This window comes from Palaemon carinicauda, chromosome 39 (assembly GCF_036898095.1).
Source record: "Palaemon carinicauda isolate YSFRI2023 chromosome 39, ASM3689809v2, whole genome shotgun sequence".
NCBI lineage: Eukaryota > Metazoa > Arthropoda > Malacostraca > Decapoda > Palaemonidae > Palaemon > Palaemon carinicauda.
Genome location: NC_090763.1, coordinates 23,731,337 through 23,743,836, shown reverse-complemented (window position 1 = coordinate 23,743,836; position 12,500 = coordinate 23,731,337). Strand labels below are relative to the sequence as shown.

Genomic DNA, 12,500 nt, shown 5'->3' with positions numbered 1-12,500 from the left:
GTAATTTTACATATGAGTTCCTGCAAATTATACAGTATATCTATCTATCCAATATATATAGTACATATATATATATATATACATATATATATAATATATATAAAGTATATATATATATATATATTTATAAATATACATATATATATATATGTATAAAGTATATATATATATATATATATATATATATATATATATATTTATAAATATACATATATATATATATATATATATATATATATATATATATATATATAAATATACATATATATATATATATATATATATATATATATTTATAAATATACATATATATATATATATATATATATATATATATATATATTTATATTTATAAATATATATATATATATATATATATATATTTATAAATATACATATATATATATATATATATATATATTTATAAATATACATACATATATATATATACATATATATATACATATATATATATATAATATATGATAGAGAGAGAGAGAGAGAGAGAGAGAGAGAGAGAGAGAGAGAGAGAGAGAGAGAGAGAGAGAGAGAGAGAGAGAGAGAGTTTTGGTTTCCTTGTCATTTCATTCGTTGTTCTTTAATGAAACGTTTCTAACGTCAAAATTATTCATCAATTTCCAAATCAAGTGCATCTAATAATTTTGGAGTTAACTAACAAACAAAGACAGCTGGACGCCAAACTATAAAAAAGGAGAGGAAAATGTGAGCCATTAATTAACCCACTCTTTAGTACATAAATAATTAACGTTGCCTAATGGACCACCGTTGGTACATTCTCGTTAACAAGAAAACTATTTGCATTGCCTTATCAACCTAATGACCCTGGGAGGGATTAACCAGACTTTTTCATTGTCAAGGTGTGATGACTTGGATTCTAAGATTCAGAGAGAGAGAGAGAGAGAGAGAGAGAGAGAGAGAGAGAGAGAGAGAGAGAGATAACTTGGAATATCAAAATGACATTCTTCTACTAGACAAATTTCTTATGATTCTATTTGATTATGATTCGATCATAATTCTTCTCACCACGAAATAAAATCTTCACTATTAATTAATCAAATATAAAATCCAGGATCTCCGAACTGAATCAAAATTTGACTTACATGAAATCTAAAAACACCGCTTCCAAACTCGCCGGAATGTTTGAAGGGAGGATTGACGTCACTGTACAGAATCTGATTAACATTATATAACTGTGACCATGAAAAAGAGCTCTCTAGCCTTCCTAAGTAAATAGGAATGAACCCACCGGGGCTAGAATATGACGAGCTTGGTTGATCTCTAATGTTTATGCTGAATCCAGAGGTCCACGCTAAGGATTTTCCACACTTATGGGCTACATGAAGGCACGGCCCCGTGTTGGCATAAGGCCGGCTTAAACTCAACGTTAGAAAACGGGGTGTAGAAACCGTACCCTAAAGACGTCTTCGGGACCCAACAAAGATGTCTTAGTGACTCCACAAACACGGACCTTAAAGACGTCTTTATGACCCCACAAAGACGTACCCTAAAGACGTCTTCGGGACCCCACAAAGACGGAGCCTAAAGACTTCTTCGGAATCCCACAAAGACGGATCCTAAAGACGTCTTCGGAACCCTACATAGGACCCTAAAGACGTCTTCATGACCCCACAAAGACAGACCCTAAAGACGTCTTCGGGACCCCACAAAACGGACCCTTAAGACTTCTTCGGAATCCCACAAAGATGGACCCTAAAGACGTCTTCGGAACCCTACAAAGACGGACCCTAAAGACGTCTTCGGGACCCCACAAAGACGGAGCCTAAAGACTTCTTCGGAATCCCACAAAGACGGATCCTAAAGACGTCTTCGGAACCCTACATAGGACCCTAAAGACGTCTTCATGACCCCACAAAGACAGACCCTAAAGACGTCTTCGGGACCCCACAAAGACGGACCCTAAAGAAGTCTTCATGACCCCACAAAGACAGACCCTAAAGACGTCTTTAGAACCCTACAGAGACGGACCCTAAAGACGTCTTCATGACCCCACAAAGACAGACCCTAAAGACGTCTTTGGAACCCTACAAAGACGGACCCTAAAGACGTCTTCATTACCCCACAAAGACGGAGCCTAAATACGTCTTTAGGGCATCGTGCAAACCGTTCACAGATGCCCTCCCATGGCCAACTTTCGTCTTCCTTTAGGGACGTGCGTGTCACACAAAACCCATCACTGGGGTTTTTATTTCCCATTACTGGGGCTTTTATTTCTAACCTCTTCTCGATGGGTAAAAGTCATGTTCCATTTCTAAAGAGCATTGTAATAACGAAGATAATATAGTTTTATTTTATCTTACCTGAATAATATTCCTTAAGAAATCTTAATCATCAAGTGCCGTATATCTATACAAACCTTCAATAATTCCTTCTTGAACAACATAAAGTGCTTGTAAATTTTCTTTTAATACATCTATATAATAAATATAACAAAATGATAATACTCGATTATACTTCAATTCAAATAGTGTTTAAACTATAGTCGTAAGTCTCACAAATAAACAAAAACAAAAGAGGGAGAGTTCCATTATAGGCCACGTCCATTTTCTTTGGTGGAATAGTGACGGTATTTGCATAACAAACAGGTTTGCGTATATGTTAGTATCAATTATTGCATTCAAACAATCACCCTGAATAGGGTTACTGAACCAACATTCTAATAAAAAAAAATATTTTTTATTTACAAATATTTATGAAAAAATTCTTATAAAACATCGAATAATCATTAATCTTTGTAAAGTATTTAACTACAAAAGACCGCTGTGGTGGAATCGTCTTGCTAACAATGGATAATTTGATTCATGTCTAGACACAAAGAGTTCATGAAAATATTTCAACAAAATTCTGTAACAAATAACACTTACGATTTATGTAGGCGTGAAGTCTAAGACAAGAAACGGAAAAATATATTTAAAATAAATTTATATCAAAGCTGTATTGGCAATTCACACATCAATTACAAAAATCACATAAAACAAACGATATTACGTCATATTTCAGTATTTCATAATTCATTAATTTCCATATATATATATATATATATATATATATATATATATATATATATATATAGCCATCTTCCAACAATAAATATCTATTCTGTCCAATACAAGTTCCCTACACCACTCTCAGAGTTAAATAAGACGTTACCGCAAATAAATAAACAATAACAACATTAAAAAGAAATGTGAAACGCATTGGCGCGTCAGGTAATAAGGAGAAAAACTAGTTTTCTTTCACTAACCCTGAACAGTAGAAGGTCGCTGACCTACTCTAAAGAAAGACGCCTCACGTGGAACCGGGCCCATATGGCCTTAAAACCTCTGCAAGAAGTAGGAAAACCAGAAGACTCGGTGATGTTCTTGAATCTTCGGTTTGCAGCCTTAAGAGTAATGAGCACTGGGCAACATGGAAGGATGCAGTGCAGTATTTCCACGCCAGGTTTACTTTGCTTTGTTCTATAAATGTAACCAGATATATCTACATTTCTTTCCTCTTTGAAGGGTATCTATGTATGTATATAACTATACATACTGTACAAACATATATATATATATATATATATACACATTCAAATAAATGCTCACACACACACACACACATATATATATATATATATACATATATGTATATTACACATTCATAATAGGAAAATTCTTTCAAGCTCAGTATGAGAGAGAGAGAGAGAGAGAGAGAGAGAGAGAGTGAGAGAGAGAGAGAGAGAGAGAGAGCGTGCATGGCATGCAACGCAGCATAAAGTTTCCTACACCTCCTCTAAGACCCGACGCGATGCTGAATCGCATTCCGGCACAAAGGAAGGTCACCTCGACTCCTCCAAGGACCTGAGTTTTCGTAACATCATTAAGTAAACACACACACACACACAGACACAGACACACACACACACAGACACACACACACGTACGCATACACTCGGACAAAAGCAAATACAAGAAACAAACATTGCGCCCGCTGGGGACAGTCACAACATCATCTCTGAATTTTTTGTGTTAGCGACTCTAGTTATCAACATAATTTATATATCTATATTTGATACAAAAAATGACATTAAAAATACACAATTGTAATCAAATTAAACTCTTTGTCTCTATAGTGATTACCAAGATAGATATAGCTCTATCTACAGAATCCTAAAATACACCATGGTCAAGGGCAAAAGATATTGCACTACTCTGCCCCGTTTTCCTCGTGTCTCAGAGTCATCTCACATCTACTATGACGTCTACTTTGATCAAAGTTAGATAGAAGGAAGAGATAGAATTGATCAAAGTTAGATAGAAGAAAGAGATAGAAGTGATCAAATTTAGATAGAATGAAGGGATAGAAGTGATCAAAGTTAGATAGAAGGAAGGGATAGAAGTGTTCAAAGTTAGATAGAAGGAAGAGATAGAAGTGTTCAAAGTTAGATAGAAGGAAGAAATAGAAGTGATTAAAGTTAGATAGGAGGAAGAGATAGAAGTGATCAAAGTTAGATAGAAGGAAGAGATAGAAGTGATTAAAGTTAGATAGAAAGAAGGTATAGAAGTGATCAAAGTTAGATAGAAGGAAGAGATAGAAGTGATTAAAGTTAGATAGAAGGAAGAGATAGAAGTGTTCAAAGTTAGATAGAAGGAAGAGATAGAAGTGATTAAAGTTAGATAGAAGGAAGAGATAGAAATGATCTAAGTTAGATAGAAGGAAGGGATAGAGGTGTTCAAAGTTAGATAGAAGGAAGAGATAGAAGTGTTCAAAGTTAGATAGAAGGAAGAGATAGGAGTGTTCAAAGTTAGATAGAAGGAAGAGATAGAAGTGTTCAAAGTTAGATAGAAGGAAGAGATAGAAGTGTTCAAAGTTAGATAGAAGGAAGAGATAGAAGTGTTCAAAGTTAGGTAGAAGGAAGAGATAGAAGTGTTCAAAGTTAGGTAGAAGGAAGAGAAATGAAGGAATCGACGCAAAGCCAAAGTCAGTCGTTGGTCGTGGGTAACCCGAGAATGGAATCATCTGGGAATTCTGTTATACAATGCCACAAGCCCCTCACATCATTACACGTTTAGTCTCTCTCTCTCTCTCTCTCTCTCTCTCTCTCTCTCTCTCTCTTCTCTTTGAGCCTGTAGCACACGTTCGCAAAGACAAGAGTCTTATGAACATCAAAGATAAGCAACATTAGGCCTGGCCAGTACTTGGTGGGGTGACCAACAAGAAAGGCCTGACGCCATCGGCACATAAGTCCAATAAACAGATACCGAGTTCATGTAACACAGTGCTAATCAAGAGTTTTTGCAACGTAATGATTAGAACACACCCAATAAAACGGTAATAAAAAAAACTACCCTGACTAGTGAACGCCAGACTGGGGTTAGCGTACCGCTCAAACTCGTTAATTCCTTTGGTTGCTGCAACTTCAACGTCCTTGCGCGCTAAGGATGGGGGTTTGGGGGAGCATATAGGTCTATCTGCTGAGTACTCAGCAGTCATTGCCTGGCCCTCCTTGGTCTTAGCTTGGGTGGAGTGGAGACTTGGGCTCTGATCATATGTATATATGGTCACTTTTTAGGGCATTGTCCTGCTTGATTGGACAATGTCACTGTCCCTTGTCTCTGCCATTCATAAGTGCCCTTTAAACTCTTAAACTACATAGAATTTTGACTATTCAGAGAGAGAGAGAGAGAGAGAGAGAGAGAGAGAGAGAGAGCTATCAGAACGAAGACACTTCAATGACAAAGGCCAATTCAGGGGATAGGGGACGTCTCGGGTAATCACTAAGGGCCTCGGTGTACCTCGGGTGATCACTTGAGACCTCGGCTTAACCATTGAGGTGTGGGTGATATTGTATTTCCACTTCCGGTCGTTTGAAGATGACCAGACAAATCAAAGACAGAGCATAGGTGGGAGTGGTTGATATCTGTGATTCAATATTAACAATAAAAATAGATACACATTTCCCTGTATATTTTTTTCCTTCATTTGCGTTACCGAGAATTCTATTTTGCAGAAATAATAAACATTATTTCTATCATGTATTACGAAAACAAAAAAATACATTAATGGGCCAAATAATCTTCCACGAAAAACAATATTCAAGAAGAGAAGAAACGAAGCCGGAAATGAAGTTAAATAAAATGTTAATGCAAAGAATATCAATTCACAAAAATTTTATTTTTTCATCGTAATTATTCAAAGTATATTACAATAATAATAATAATAATAATAATAATAATAATAATACAACTACTACTACTGCTACTACTACTAATAATAATAATAATACAACTACTACTACTTCTAATAATAATACTAAAAATAATACAACTACAACTACTACTACTACTACTACTACTACTACTACCACTACTACTACTACTACTACTACTACTAATAATAATAATAATAATCCAAATCCCTACAACGGGATTTAGTCTACATCGAAATGACGTCACTAAAGCAAAGGTCAAAGATCACAACAGCAAGTAAGGTGGAGAGCAGAGGGGCTGGAGAAGAGCAGGTTTTGCCGATACCAGCACCTGCACACTATGTGAGTTGGAAGGAAGTAAGCAAGCTTGAATCAATACATAGAAATTCATGAGATGACCGATGAGACTCGCTTTCTTTGTGATCTGAAATTTCAGGGAATTTGGGCTATATAGCCAGGTGATGGGGCCGGGGAGGCTATTCGGAACACAAGTGCAACGGCAGGGGGGGGGGTGTTGACAAGAAAGATTTATAATGAAGTTAAACCTATAGTTATTATTATTATTATTATTATTATTATTATTATTGTTAACTAAGCTACTACCTTAGTTGGAAAACCAGGATGCTATCAACCAAGGGTTTCAAGAAGGAAAAATAGCCTAATGAGGACGGGAAACAACGAAATGACCAAACTATATGAGAAAGTAATGAACAATCAAAATGCAATATTTTAAGAAACTAATTACAATAGATCTTTCATATATAACCTACAAAAAGAGGACTTGTGTCCCGCCTGCTCAACATGAAAACAAATTAGCTGCGTTTTGAACTTTTTGAAGTCCCACTGATTCAACTACCTGATCAGGAAGATCATTCCACAACTTTGTCACAGCTGATATAAAACTTCTAGAATAAGAAGGAAGCAAAGGAGCCAGAAAGGAGGTAAAGAAAAAGAATATAAAGTGAATGCTTCTAGAAGACTTAAGTTATGTCTACAGTGTACCGCGTGAGGTGCACTGACAGCAATACCCCCTTCCCCCATTACAGGATAATGAAGTTACAGGTAAATTCTTTAATTAATATATTTCGAATGGTTCCTTCCAACAGGATGGGTGTTAACCAAGTATCTTTTAGGGTTGTAGTGGCCGATGTTGTAGCATCCCTGACTGGTGAACGCCAGACTGCGGTTCAACTCCCGATCAAACTCGTTAGTTCCTTTGGTCATTGCAACCACAGCATCCTCGTGAACACAGAATGGGGGATTTGAGGGAGCCTATAGGTCTATCTGCTAAGTCATAAGCAGCCATTGCCTAGCCCTCCTTGGTCCTAGCTTGGGTGGAGAGGGGGTTTGGGCGATGATCATATCATGTATATATGGTCAGTCTCTAGGGAATTGTCCTGCTCGATAGGGCAATGCCACTGTCCCTTGCCTCTGCCATTTATGAGCGGCATTTAAACCTTAAAACACCTCGATCCACTCCCGTCTTCTTGGTACGCAACTGTTTTTGACAGAAACTCACGTCTTCACTTATTTCTTTTCTCTTCGTCTCTTTTTTTTTTCTCTCTCTCCACCCTACTGCGACCCGCAACGATTGACTTACTACAAGGTACAAAATTCAATGCTCAGGTAAAAAATTCAATGCTTAGGTAAATATGATATAATAATCTCTTAAGGAATGTGACCTTCTGTTCCCCTTACCCAGTCCGAGATTAAACGCGGGTCTTCAGATTGCCAGCTAAAAGAGAGAGAGAGAGAGAGAGAGAGAGAGAGAGGAGAGAGAGAGAGAGAGAGAGAGAGAGAGAGAGAGAGAGAGAGAGAGAGAGGTGCAAATCTCAATCTAAAACATCCTTTTAGAACTGGACACCACTTGTATTACAATTCTAAATTTCTAAAAAGACCAGTATGATAAATCCAATCGGGGCATCAAGGAATTTGAGGTACACAAAGAAGAGGGAAGTGGGAATGCTACTCATATATCTACACTAATGATTGAAAGCTTGTCAATAGCGCGTCAAAATATACGAGGAAATTGATATTCGATAGAGTATTGCCGATATACCATGTATATATATATATATATATATATATATATATATATTGTTGATACGCATGCACGGACTTGCACACAAACCACACACACACACACACACATATATATATATATATATATACTGTATACCGTGTATATATAGATATATATATATACATATATATATGTATATATATATATATATATATATACTGTATACCGTGTATATATAGATATATATATACATATATATATATATATATATATATTTATATATGCACGCATACGCACCCCTTTCACCAGGGTATAATTACTGTTGACATGTGTGTGAGTATGTATTAATTACCAAATGATATCATCCCTGCTCTGGAGTCGACACCGTGTGCCCTGACGAACATAATCGTCAGAGGAGATACTGTGACCTAACTGTGATGTAAAATAAATTTCAAATCGATACACGATTTGTCGGTTCCGCAAACACATTATCAGGTTAATGAATCGAACGATTTCTGGAAGTCGCATGCAAGCAAGCACAAGAGATTGATCAGACAGCCTTAGAAATAACTTATTCACCTGGTGGTTACTTGACTGTGTTGGGACACACCAAGAAAGACTTGTCCCAGAAGAACTGGCTTTAGAACCTACTGGGTATAAAGATTTCTAATTTGTGTTTGTTTGTTTGTTTGGTGAACAGCTTTCTAGCCACTATTTTAATAGTAGAGTAATGAAACTTGCAGGGATTAACTGTTATTTAAACAGCTCGTAATTATCAAAATTTGGAAGGGCAAGGTCACAGTCAAGCAAAATGTCCAATTCACGTAATCAGCCATAAGTTTGGACATCGTTGTCACAGAGTCTTCGAACTTGGTTCACATTTGAATGTATGAAAATCCCCGCCAATTAATATATGTTAAGGTCAAAGTTGAGCAAAAGGTCGAGAAATTAGCTGCCGCAGCGGAGGTCTGCGCTCTACTGAGTGAATACCTCTACTACATATCATCGAAAGTAAGTGGGACAATGTCATTAATTCACTACAGTAGTTCATACTGTCTTAACATATTCCACTAACCTTTGGCTAATATTTCACACTGACCAATTCCAACAAATTAACAACAAACCTCACAAGAAAGTGTGTAAATAGAATCAGAATCTCGAACAAGGAGGGTTTCTGATAGATCCAATGCCACTAGACCTCACCAAACGTCTGAAAGTGAATATGCCAAATGTGACTTATGACACGACACTGTGACGAAAGTAGGTCCTGTGAACGAGTTAATACCCTCTCGAATGGAGGAGGCTGACAATCAACCCGCAGCTTCCAACAAATAGCTAAACGACTGCATCTGACGAACGACAGACTATTGGATAAAATTTAGTTGTTTGTTAACATTCTTCAAATGTTATATTATCTAGGTTTAGGTAGTAGGTTGGCCAGGGCACCAGACACCCGTTGTGATACTACCACTAGAGAGTTATGGGGTCCTTTTGACTGGCTAACAAGTGCTACATTGAATTCTTCTTTGGTTACGGTTCTTTTCCCCTTGTCTACACATACACCGAATAGTCTGGCCTATTCTTAACATATTCTCTTCTGTCCTCATATACCTGACAACATAGATTACCAAACAATTCTTCTTCTCTCAAGGGTTTAACTAATGTAGTGTAATTGTTCAGTGCCCACTTTCCTCTTGTTAAGGGTAGAAGAGACTCTTTAGCAATTGGTAAGCAGCTCTTCTAGGAGAAGGACACTTCAAAATCAAACCATTGTTCTCTAGTCCTGGGTAGTGCCATAGCCACTGTATCATGGTCTTTCACTGTCTTGGGTTAGAGTTCTCTTGCAATTCTCACACTATTCTATCTTGTTTCTCTTCCTCTTGTTTTGCTATTTTTTTATAGTTTTATATGGGAGATATTTATTTTAATGTTGTTACTGTTCTTAAAATATTTTATTTTTCCTATTTCCTTTCCTCAGTGTAGGCTATTTTCTCTATTGTAGCTCCAGGTTTATAGCATCCTGCTTTTCCAACTAGGTTTGTAGTTTAGCAAGTAATAATAATAATAATAATAATAATAATAATAATAATAATAATAATTATAATAATAATAATAATAATAATGGTAATAATAATAATTGGCTATTAAGCCTAATTTTTCTCCTATTGTGTAAGGAGACTCGAGAAGGTCAGCATTATCATATGAAGAGTGTTTTTAATTAGTGCTCTTAATTAACTGTTTCAGGTATGAAGTTGCTAACACCAAATATTTTCCTTAACCCCATAAACGATTGTACCTAATTACACTGCGATGAACTAGTCGGCGTAAAAGTAAGCCTTACATGTCCCTAATCATTAAAAGAATCCTATATTACTATATACAGTATATATATATATATATATATTATGTATATATATATATATATATATATATCCCTTTCTGATAGGGATACCTTAACATTCTGAAAGGGCTTGTCTATTGCCATGATCAGCAAAGCTGTACTGGTCAGGGGCACATATACTAGGTTAGTTTGCTGTGAGCTATCAGACTAAAATCTCCCACCATCACCAAACTGGCCAAAACCCAGACATAAAAACTTGAGCGGTGTAATTTTGGCTCACATTTTCTAGATCCATGGTTTGCTCTTGGCTTGGAGCTTACCAAATTTAAAAGAGGCACAAACTTTTACTGGAGACAACGAAGATAAAGAGTGTGGGGTTAGCAACCTACTATTTAGCCACCCTCCAGAACAGGGAAGAAAGAAAATGGTGAATAAAACAACAACTCTTAACTCAAGACAGTGAAAGACCATGGTACAGGGGCATCCCAAAACTAAAGAACAATGGTCTGATTTTGGAGCGTCCTTCTCCAAGTAGAGCTACTTACAATAGCTAAAAAGTCTCTTCTACACTTGCCAAGAGGAAAGTGGCCACTGAACAATTACAGTGCAGTATTTAACATCTTGGGTGAAGAGTACTTGTTTGTAATCTCAGTGTTGTCAGGTAGATGAGGACAGGGGAAAATATGTAAAGAATAGGCCAGACTATTCGGTGTGTAGGAAAGGGAAAATGACCGTAATCAGAGAGAAGGATCTAATATAGTACTGTCTGGGCAGTCAAAGGAGCCCATACCTCTCTAGAGGGGGTATCTCAACGGGTGTTGCTCTCAACAGTTTGTATATTAGCTCGTTATCTGTTGAATAAACTTTAATTGCATTCAGAACCTCGCATAGTGTGCTCGGCATACGAAATACCAGGTGCCGTACTGATCTTACGTAAGCACACTAACGTATATGGGCCGCGGTTGGGAATAGCAAGCACACACGCACAATATACATACATACATACATACACACACACACACACACACACACATATATATATATATATATATATTTGCTAGCTAATCTACCATCCTAGTTGGAAAAGCAGGAAACTATACACCTAGGGGCTCCATCGGGGAAAGATAGTCAAGTGAGGAATAGGAATAGGGAACTATATACACTACATGAGAAGTAATGAATATATAATATAAAATATCTTATGATCGGTAACAACGTTAATAAAGATCTATCATATATAAACCTAAGAGAGAGACTTGTGTCGCTGCAAGTTTAAATCTCTAAAGTTCCACCGATTTAACTGCCAGATTAGGAAGATCTTTCCCTAAACTGGTAAAAGCTGGATTAAAAATCCTAAAATGCTGTGTATAAGTGTAATGTAAGGACTGTTAGAATTAACTGTATAGGCCTAGCTAGTCCTATGTAGCGTCCTTATGCAACGTCAATAAAGAACTGACTAAACGACGGTGCAAGAGATTAATATCTTGACCAGGAATAAGAAATCTAATAGACCCCAAGTTTTTTGTCCAAATAAGCTGCCGAAGACCACACAGGAGGAAAATACTCGAAACACACACACACACAATATATATATATATATATATATACCATATCGTTGAATCGTGAGATGAAATTAGCAGCCATTGAATATAAGGATACAGTATTAAAAATGTTCGCCTTACATTGTAATCGTTGCATAAGGTACAGTGGTTCGCCTTGAGCGACATCGATGCGGTAGAGGAGACAGACAGACGTTCCTGAGATTGAGGTTGGAAGGAGTACAGTCGGAGACGCAGGGGTTAGGGGGTGGAGGGTTACTATGCAGGTTGCAACAGGACGGAGAGAGAGAGAGAGCGGAGAGAGAGAGAGAGAGGAGAGAGAGAGAGAGAGAGAGAGAGGGGGGGGGG

The 12,500-nt window shown here is 36.8% G+C and overlaps 1 protein-coding gene across 1 annotated transcript in view; it reads right to left on the bottom strand.

Annotated features, from left to right (window-relative positions):
* The window catches only part of bdg (bedraggled), a 259,189-nt gene that overhangs the window by 160,013 nt on the left and 86,676 nt on the right, over positions 1-12,500 (bottom strand).